The sequence below is a fragment of the Mytilus galloprovincialis genome, chromosome 9 (assembly GCF_965363235.1).
Source record: "Mytilus galloprovincialis chromosome 9, xbMytGall1.hap1.1, whole genome shotgun sequence".
Lineage (NCBI taxonomy): Eukaryota > Metazoa > Mollusca > Bivalvia > Mytilida > Mytilidae > Mytilus > Mytilus galloprovincialis.
Window position 1 is genome coordinate 21,323,832 of NC_134846.1, and position 11,247 is coordinate 21,335,078.

An 11,247-nucleotide genomic window follows, 5' to 3' on the forward strand; every position below is an offset into this window, starting at 1 on the left:
TCGCCCTTATAAACGACAAAGATCTGGATCAAACCCAAGTAGTGAATCAACTCACCTATAGGAATGCCAAGGAGAGCATAACCAACATTTATCAGATGTAACTTTTAACTGTAACAATACTTTAAATACTACTAAGAATGTATACATAAGAAGTGATATAAATATTTTGTGTTTAAACTGTTGTGGTGTTAAAAAAAGATTGAACTATCCTGAATTTCAATCATTAATGAGTAATAATGATATAATTTGTTTAGTAGAAACAAAAACTGATGATGTAGATATTATTGATTTACCAGGTTATGAATTTACAATGAAAAATAGAAAGAAAGTGTCAAGAAATAGGTCAGGTGGTATAACTTTAGGGTACAAATTAGAACATGCAAATAAAATTAAAATTTTAACAACTGACAGTCAGTTTGTTCTTTGGTTCAAAGTATCGTCAGATTTACTCGATATTGATGATGACATAGTTTTTGGCATAGTATATATTCCTCCGGAATACACAAATTACTCATCTCAAGATGCTTACAGTCAGTTAGAAAATGAATACATTATTTTTTCTGATAATTATAAATATGTGTCATTACTTGGTGATTTCAACGGACGAACAGCAGACGACGACGATTTTGTTATTATACATGATGATAAACATACCGATAATATTACAGATTTTATAGAAAATAAAGTGTATATGCTTGACGAATTAAATATTCCAAAGAAAAGAAAATCTTTGGACAGGGTAAAAAATGGATACGGGAAACGATTTTTAGATTTATGTAAAGGAAACAATTTATTTATTGTAAATGGTCGAATTGGTGATGATAGACAGTATGGTAAATTAACATGTAGAAATAGCAGTATTGTAGATTATTGTATTAGTAGTGTTGAGTTGTTAAAATATTTTACTAATTTCCATGTACTTGATTTTTGCACCTTATATTCTGATGTTCATTCGCCATTACAGATAACTTTGGCAAGCACTAAACAAGATGTTGTAAACAATCAGTGTTTAAATACTGTAACAGATACATGTAATCGTCCAGAAAATATTAAAAAATGGGATAATGATAAAATTGGGGATTTTCAAAATGGGATAGATGTAGAAGAGATTCACGCTCTAATTGAAGATATTAATAAAGTTGAATCAAATATGGACAAAAATGAAATGAACCTGATTGTTAATAACATGTGTGATTTATTTTTGGATTCTGCTAGGGCAACATTTGGGGTAACCAAAACTAGTGGGTTAAAGAAGTATAAAAACAAGCCTGTAAAATTGGATAAAGAATGGTTTGATTATGATTGTAAATTTGCTCGCCAAAATTATCGCAAACTCAAAAGAAAATTTAAGAACAGTAGTACTGATGAAAATCGTCAAATCATGAAATCTTCGGAGAAACAATACAAAAAAACTTTAGATAAATCAATTATTGCTCATAGAAAGAAAATGGCAAAAAAAAATAAACACATTGAGATCCAATAACTCAAAAGAGTATTGGAAATTACTTAACAGTAGAAAAAAGAGAGCCCAACCTGACATCCCTATCAACAAATTATTCGATTTTTTCAAAAATCTGAACACCGCCCCAGAAATTGAAGAAAATACAAATATTCCAACTCTAAACCCGAATGATGTCGATAGGCTTAATGAAAATTTAAACAGAGGAATTTCTAAAGACGAAATTCTTAAGGGCATCAAAAACCTGAAAAATGATAAAGCATTTGGGGATGATCGTATAATAAACGAATATATCAAGTCTACAGCTAGTTTATTCATTGAATTATACGAAAAATTATTTAACGTTATATTTCGCACTGGTATTATACCAGATACTTGGCTAGTTGGTTACATTAAGCCTGTTTATAAAAATAAAGGTAGCAAGTTGGACCCCAAAAATTTTAGACCAATTACCATTTTAAGTTGTATGGGGAAACTTTTTACCGCAATCTTATGCGAGAGACTAAATCTTTTCTCTGAAGAATTCATGATTTTAAACGAAAACCAATGTGGTTTTAGAAAGGGTTATTCAACCATTGATAATTTATTTGTGATTCATACATTGTTTGAAATTTTAAAGTTAAAAAAGAAAAAACTATTTTGTGCATTCGTCGATTTCGAAAAGGCTTTTGACACGATATGGCGAGATGCACTATGGTACAAAATGCTTTTAAATAATATGAATGGATGTATGTATAATGTAATTGTAAATATGTATCAAGGTACAAAGTCATGTATTTTATATAACAATGCCTTATCTGATTTCTTCCCATGTAGTAACGGGGTTAGACAAGGTGAAAATTTATCGCCATTTCTTTTTTCTTTATTTTTAAATGATCTCGATTCTTTTTTGCAAAACTGTAACCTTGAGGGCCTAAAATCAGTGTCAATAGAGCTTGAGGAAAAACTTGATATTTTTTTTAAACTTTTTATCATTCTGTACGCTGATGATACTGTTTTGATGGCCAAATCAGAAACTGAACTCCAAAAACTTTTAGATTGTTTCCAAGATTACACAGATGTATGGAAGCTTAAAGTTAATGTTGATAAAACAAAGGTCGTGGTTTTTTCAAGGAGACGACTATCATGTAATTTTCAATTTTTACTTAATGGCAAAAAACTTGATATTGCTGATGAATTTAACTACTTAGGAATAGTTCTAACAAGAACAGGCAATTTTGATAAAACAAAACAGTTTAATGTAGAAAAAGCTACCAAGGGTCTTTACGAAGTGTTAAGACTAGGTCGTCTACATAATCTTTCTATATATAGCCAGCTAGATTTATTTGATAAAATGGTAAAGCCAATACTACTGTACGGTTGTGAAGTATGGGGTATTGGCAATAACGACATGATTGAAAGGGTACATCTAAAATTTTGTAAATTGTTATTAAGTCTGAAAACATCTACACCCTCTTATATGATTTATGGGGAGCTTGGGAGATATCCTATAGACTTGGACATAAAAACTAGATTGATTTCATTTTGGGGAAGATTAAACTCTGGTAAAGAGACAAAACTATCATATATTTTATATAAATTGTGTTATCACATGTCTATTAATGACAATGTGAATTTTTCATGGTTAAACAGAATAAAGACTAATCTGAACGAATGTGGTATCCCAAATGTATGGGAAACGCAATCTTTTATAAATTGCAAGTGGTTAGTTTCATTCATCAAACTTAGACTTAAAGATCAGTATGTACAAGTCTGGCATTCTTTACTAGAAAACTCGCCAAAAGCACTAAATTACAAACTTTTTAAAGATTTTTTTGGAAAAGAAGATTATTTTGAAATTCTTTGAAACAAACTGTCTATTGATTTGTGTAGATTTAGGACCACAAATCACAAGCTCCCTATTGAACAGGGTAGATGGAACAATATAGTCAGAAACAATAGAATTTGTCTTCTATGTAATAAAAATGATATTGGTGATGAATTGCATTATATATTAGAATGTAAATACTTTAAAGAAAACAGGAAACATTATCTGTCACATTATTATTTACAAAATGCAAATATTGTCAAATACAAAGAGATTATGTCTTCAAAAAACAAATCAGTAATGATTAAATTATGAAAATTCATAAAGATTATTAACACAGGTGTATGTGCTCCTGGCTAAAATGGACTTCAGATATTTTCTTAGCAACTATTTTGTTTGCTCTGTCTTGTTGTAAATATTGTACATAATTGCATGTCTTCTCTATACCTATGTATATGGTTTATTGAGAATAAAAATATATATATAATGATATATTACAATACAAAAAATAAATAAAAATTACTCATAAAACTTAAATAATAAAATGGTATGAAATAATTAACGTAGAAATATAATGATTATTGTTTATAAACATTTTTTTGTAGGATGCAAGAATTTATTTAGATTTAATTTTTATGTTTCCTTTACAATTGAATATTTAAAAATACCAAAGCAGACGATCTTGTCATATAAAATACTTATTTCTTAATTGCAACTCTGAAAATATTCAGATTTCAATCATTGTTAGTTTCTTCAGAAACATAAATACAATATATATTTTATATATATATTTCTTTGATTCCAATTGAATTAAATACTTTTGATAATATTATCTTTCTGTTTTCCGATCTACTATTAATATTTTAACCAGAATGTTCTCTCCCGTAAGTCTATGATGAAATACACAGTATCCCGTGGTTAAATTTTCAAAAATAATTAGTTTACATGTTATCAAAAGAAAAGAAAATACCACGTTATAATTGACCCAGATACAAACAGTGTACAGTGGTCGTTTTAAAATAAATATAATTGCGTCGTCAAGGGCCATCAAGGGACCATATCCAAGACGTAGATAACAACCTGTTAAGACCTGTATAAATGACCGAAAACTTTCGAGACTTCCGGCCGAGAGATATCGAGTGGCCCATAGACACATCCAAAACTCGCCAATATATAAGCATGAACCCCTCAGGGGGTTCATGCAAAAAATACTACTGGTGATCTACCACTCAAAACTATTCTTAAATTTTAGATGATCGAGGTTAACACATTAACAAATCTTAATTCTCAGATCTTAATGCACAGTAGAATCACCGAATTTCCTTTGATATATTTATCTCAATAAAATGATCACGTGATTCCACTCTAGTGTTTACTTGATTCTTCGAAATAAAATGTTCACGGGATGTTGTGTTAATAAGGTAATTTTGTCTGAACCGGAAGGGGAGAAAAGAAAAATTTAGTTACTCATTTGTCCTTTATTTAATTTAATCGATTGCATGTGAAGTATGATACAACAATACCTAATTCAAAGAAAAATGGAAGAATTTGAAGAATGATGGATGAAATAATACTAGAATCTACTGAAAGCTATACGGATACATTCATTTTGATTTGCTTTAAATTAAATTATCAACCTTTCTCTTTGCGACAAAATACATTCTCGTCCTGTCGATTAACAACCCCGTTAGTTTCACGTATATCAATGTGGTATATTATACTACAAGGATATAATTCTGTAAAATCAGCTGAATGCTTGAATCACATTCTATTGTTAAAGAAATAGCTAGCTTCTCAATTCTCAAAATAAATGTTTGTCAAACTGCTATATATCCAATGAATTGTTTGTGATAAAGTATGTGGTTCATGTTTTTTTTAATGTGACTGTGAGAGTTGAACACATGCTCATCGATTTCGTTAGCTGCATCTGAATGTTGTTTGTCTTATCACTATGTTCGGTCTAGAATAAATGTTATATTCAAGTTATTAAATATCCCGGGCAGGCGCGGATCCAGAAAAGGGGGGGGTCCGGGGGTTGGACCCCCCCCCATTTTTTTTTTTGGACGATCAATGCATTTGAATGGGGACATGCAATTGGACCCCCCCCCCCCCTTTGTCCTGGGTTAGGAACCCCCCTTTTTAAAAATGGCTGGATCCGCCCCTGCCGGACAACCCCATATGTTTATCTCAAAATTTCCTTTGTGTGAAAGTTGTTTTGTTGCTGGCTTCGTGGAAATAAATGGATCTAAGAGAAGAAATAATGGCAATTGTGTAATATAACGACATATGTGATGTCACAGACAGTAAACGTGTCTATGGTTGGCACAAAATTGAAACAGCACGTTTAATATTTTGAGGCGTCCGAAGTGAGTTTCTTGAATTACCTTCATTAGGAACATTCAACGCCGAATATTTAAAAGCCGACGATGTGTAAGTACCGAAAAGTAAACGAGTCAACAACTTTTAAATTTTAGCATACGCTAGCATTATTTTGTGTGAAATCATATCAGCTATAAACAAAGATATTTGCCTTCATGGATTCATGTTCAGAGGTTCCTTTAGAAAACACATCATAATGTCCATTTTTGTAATTGTTTTTCAATATTCATGTCTAACTTGATTTCTAACTTAACAAAACAATGAAATGAACTAGTACACATTTCTGTTTAGAGGTCAGCTGAAATTTTTCCCCCAGGAATAGATTACCTTAGCCGTATTTGGTACAACAGTTTTTGGAAATTTGGGTCATCAATGCTCTTCAACATGTTCAATATTGTACTTGTTTGGCTTTATAACTGTTTTGGTCTGAGCGTCACTTATGAGTCTTATATAAACGAAACGCGCGTCTGGCGTATTAAATTTATAATCGCTGGTACCTTTGATAACTATATAGGAAATATACATTTAACTCTTGGTTTTATTTTTTAACTATTACATAGAATCTGATCTTATTTTTAATTTTAAAGTACCAATCATTTCTTTTCAAAGATAACCCTCTTCTACGTTTCGGTTAATCTTTCAAAATTGACTCTGGTAAAACGACATATTTCTGCAAATTCTATATTTTCTTTACAGACTATAGACAGTACAATTAATTATTATTTATAGTATTTATACGCACTTTATTCAATGATAAAAAACCAAAATCCGGAAATACATATATGTATACACTATATATTGCAGCAAATAAAACTGCCTTCTGGTAAACTGCGTACAACAATTTATAATATAACAATGTTTTATTACATCACAAACACCAGTCCTCGGATATCTATTTACTGGTGATTAATCGTCATCAAGGAGTGCAATTTTCCTGTTTTGTATTAGAAAAAAAAAAACACTTTCTAAATGTTTATGTAAAAAAAACACCATTAAAATAAGAGACATAACAACAGTTTAGGATAAATTATCCCTTTAATTTGATTTTGAATTTGAATTTGATTCAGTACTGGATATCACTGGACAGGTTTAAATAATCTTAAATTTTATTATCAAAATTTTATATGATGCGTAATTTAGTGTTGACAAGAATTTTCCTGTAGTTTCCGGATAATGTTGATATCTTACAAGTACTATTGAGTACATGTACCTAACAATATAATATAAAATGTAAATAATGATTAATTAGTTCGATCATAACTGCATAAGAGTAGTAAGTAAACAACTAGAATTTCTTTTTTGTCATTGTTTCTGTAATGTACATTATTTTTTTTAAGTTCTAAAACATTCTTGACAAATTAGAAAAAAATATATGTTATATTTATGTTTCAGAAAGTGTTTACATATTCCGGAATTTACCTTGTACAATGTAATAAAAATAGTTTTATTTATTTATTTTCTAGTTATCTATAGATGATTCTAGAATTAGAATGAATTTGGTATATAAGCTAAGATTTTTGTTACTTGTTTGGTGAATAAATATCATTGTAGAAATAGTATTGTCAATAGTATAGAAGTGATATTAGTTTAGACGGATTATTTAGCAGTATTCTAATGTGATATATTTTTTTTTATTTGATATGCTGTACATACTGTAAATAACCGTTAATTTTTTTAAGTTGGAAAAAGATTCCGTGTTAATCTGATTTTGCTACAATCGTAATACTAGTACATGTAGTTCTTTTCGTGTTTGAAACATATTTTTCTAATTTCAGAAAAAAGAAAACTAACAGCTTACAAAAAGTTAAATACGATGGATAAAATTTTCTGTACGCTTGTCCTGGTAGCTTCGTTTGCTGTTTATTCTGCCACGTCAGATGTGCCACAGATTGAGTGCAATGCAACCGTTGATGAAACAACGGAAACTTCGCTACCTTCTGTGAAACTAAATATTGAACATCTGTATAGCAGTGTAACGAATGGCGTTCCATACAGTAAAGCTCCCAGCATGGTACCAGGGGTTACGTTTGGAGGAAATATTTCATCATATGTGGTCAGTGTTACTGTATCTCGTTCAAATACACAAAAAATTACATTTGCATATAATGGATCTCATATTTGTGCCTCTGCGCAACTGCGTCTAGAAACTGATACCTGCTGGAGTGGTTCCTCAACCGGATGTAACAATAAAACAACAACATGTGACTCTACTTGTTTTCTGTCAAACGAATTCTATAAACGACATACCTTGAAACTTTTTGACAGTCTTACGTCAAGTTCTAGTATTGGTTCTTGGACAATGTCAGACTGGCTATCAGTGTATACGACATCAAACAAACAACTAGAATGTTTCCATAGAGACGAGGGCTTCTACAGATTCGAAAATAGTGAGTACATTAAAGAACCGAACTTAACTCGGGTTACTTGTCCAATAGGGCAACGTTGTCGAATCTCAATAGGGAAACTGGTACCTTCGTCTATTCCAAAAGCATATGTGGGATGTGAAAGAGATAGCGGACATTATGATGGCTGTGAAAAGGGATGCAACACTTGGCAGAGATCACCAACAACCGGATATAGAGAAAGATGGGGTGCTATGTGTAGATACTGTTGCAATGAGGATTTGTGTAACAGCCCCGTGAAATGCAGTAATCTAAAATGCGATCTAACTTCCACATTAACAGAAAATGATATGTCGAATTTGAGTCATAGGAATATTGGAAATCATTTGTATTTTGTCTTGGTTTTATACTTAATTTATTCACTGATTTGAAGAATAGAAATGAAAAATTCGTCTATCTATGGCCCCTTTAAAATGGATAAAACTTGTTAATATTGACTATGAAAACCATGTGTTAGAAAGAAAATTCGTACACTGAAGAACATGAATTTTTTCTTCATAGCTGTAACATTGAACATTGTTGAAGTAATAGTCTGTTATATTATAAAATATATATAATGTTATGAAGATTATTTTCACAAATAAGTCTAGGCTACTAACACATGTGAAATCTTATCTCTCGACACTTTTCATTAACATCCATCCAACACATTGTGTATCCTGTTGAACTACATTTCATAATTAAAGGTAAAATTTAATTAAACTGTATTTGAATTACTTAGCTTTATTTTGTTTATATCTTGCTATAACATACTGATTAAATACAAAGCTTTGTCAATGTTCTGATGCGAAAAAAGCTTGACAGGGTTAACATAGAAAATCGGTGTTGGCATATACCTAGGCGAAAAAGATGCAAAGTATTTGCAGATTTCTGGGGGAGTTGAGGGGAGGAATCATCAATAGTTTTGCAGAACAAAGTAAAAACGTCAAAATGTTAAAGAAAAATATTGATATTAATGGTGATCTGTGATTCGTATATGAGGTGTTATTAGTTGTAAAGGCAAATACTTCCTCATAACGGGTGCACTATTTTATTCTTAAATTATAGATGAGTTCAACCCCTTAACAAATCGTAATGCGCAGTACATGTAGTATCATTGAATGTCCTACGCTGTATATCTCTAAATAAAATGTTAACTTGATTCCACTTAATCTATTATTCGTATTTTTTAAAAATACTCACGTCATACCACTTATCAAAAAAGTGTTTACTTGATTCTCCTTAATAAAGTGTTTACTGGAAGTTGCATTGACGGGATAGTTTTGTCTGAACCGGAAAGAGAGAAAAGAACAATTTAGTAACTTTAAGTCTCCTCTAGATCTGTCTTTTATTTAATTTAATTTATTGCATGTGTAGCATGATAGAACAATACATAATTCACAGCAAGATGAAACCATACTAAATTTGAAGAAATAATACTAGAATGTACTATAAGCTATACGGTTACATTCATTTTGATTTGCTTTAAATTGTATGGTCACCCTTTCTCTTTGCGACATAATACATTCTCGTTATGTCCGTTAAAAACTGCGTTAGTTCCACGTGTATTTATGTGGTATATAACACTACAGGGAGATAACTCTGAAAAATGAAAAAGTCAGCTAAATGTTTGAATCACATTTTACTGTTAAGGCAATATTTAGTTTCTCAATGATCAAAATAATTTTTTGTCAAATCGCTTTATATCTAATGATTTTTTTTGTGACAATTTATGGTTCCTGTATGCTAAAATTGGTATATGTTTGTCAAAGGGTCAAAGTACATAATATGGTTTGTACCACATTAATGTGACTTATCATCCTATCACCACTAAGGTCTCACATAAATGTTATATTCAAGTTGTTGAATATCCTGGCCACACCATATGGATTTATTTATAATTGTATGATTCCACAGTCGTTTATCTGATTTGACTTCAAATTATATGGTCTTGAACTATACATTATAGGTACTGACGTTGTTTATCATTTTAATAATGTGTAATAGTATACTTTAATTTGTTTTTGTAAATTATTCATGTTATTATATTTACTCTTTTGCTTATTTTTGGTAATAACCATTTGATGTGACTTGGTACTTGTACATCCCGTGTTTTAGTGCTATGGTATTTTTTGGTATTCTTATTTAATTTCGTTTTTGCTAAATTTAATCTGCTTTGTCTGTATGTTTTTCTGTTTTTCTTTGATGACATACTTGCAACCCTTGCAACAACTCTTTGAGGGGTCCGTAGGTGGCCTGTTGCAAGGCAAATTGTCTGTCCCTACCCAATATACTCTCATTTTCCAGTGGCAGTCCAAATTTCCCCGACCATCATCCCGAATTGCCTCTATTATGACAGGACCTATCTATTGTTTATATTGCTAACTTGTTCTCGTCCTGAACAGGCATGCAATATTTGCCACTGGACGTTAATCAACCAAAAACCAATCAATCAAGTTTATGCTGCATAAGATTATGATAAAATGTGAACTGCTGTAGTCCTATTTTTTTAACATTTTTTCCTAGTATGTCTGTTTGTTTGTTCACATATTGTTGTAAAAAAATGAAAGTTTATGTCTGATAATTGAGAGGTTTAGTTAGCTATTAAAAAAGGTTTAATCCACAATTTTTTACACAAAATTCCTGCACCAAGTTATGTGTTCATTCGTTTAATGTGTTTGCGCTTTTGTCATCTGAAAAAAAGACTTTGTGATTTGAGTTTACCTCGGAGGTCGGTATATTTGTCATTTTACCTTAATTTAATTATATTTGATTACTTAATATCGATTTCCTAAATGGATATTTTTTAGAAACCTTTCTGAATTAACTCTTAGAACTACAAACCTTACTGTCTTCATAGTCTCTGTAATTTTCCCTTCTTCTTTCTTGATAAAACAATACTCCATCTGCATTACTGCCTTCAACAATGAACAAAACCCTTAATGTATAATCAGTTACATTCCTGCCTTCAACAATGAACAAAACCCATACTGTATAATCAGTTTCATTACTACATTTACCTTCAACAATGGACAAAACCCATACTGTATAATCAGTGAAATTATTGCCTTCAACAATGAAAAAACCCTATACTGTATAGTCAGCTACATTATCGCCTTCAACAATGAACAAGACCCATACTGTATAGTCAGCTACATTACTGCATTAAACAATGAACAAAACCCATACTGTATAATCAACTACACTACTGCCTTCAACAA

The 11,247-nt window shown here is 30.9% G+C and overlaps 1 long non-coding RNA gene across 1 annotated transcript; it reads left to right on the forward strand.

Annotated features, from left to right (window-relative positions):
• Window positions 1–6,536: 6,536 nt before the first annotated feature.
• On the forward strand, window positions 6,537–8,763 carry LOC143044608 (uncharacterized). Its single transcript, XR_012968733.1, has 2 exons — window positions 6,537–6,918; window positions 7,421–8,763. It is a non-coding gene; the product is annotated as an uncharacterized LOC143044608 (long non-coding RNA).
• Window positions 8,764–11,247: the final 2,484 nt, after the last annotated feature.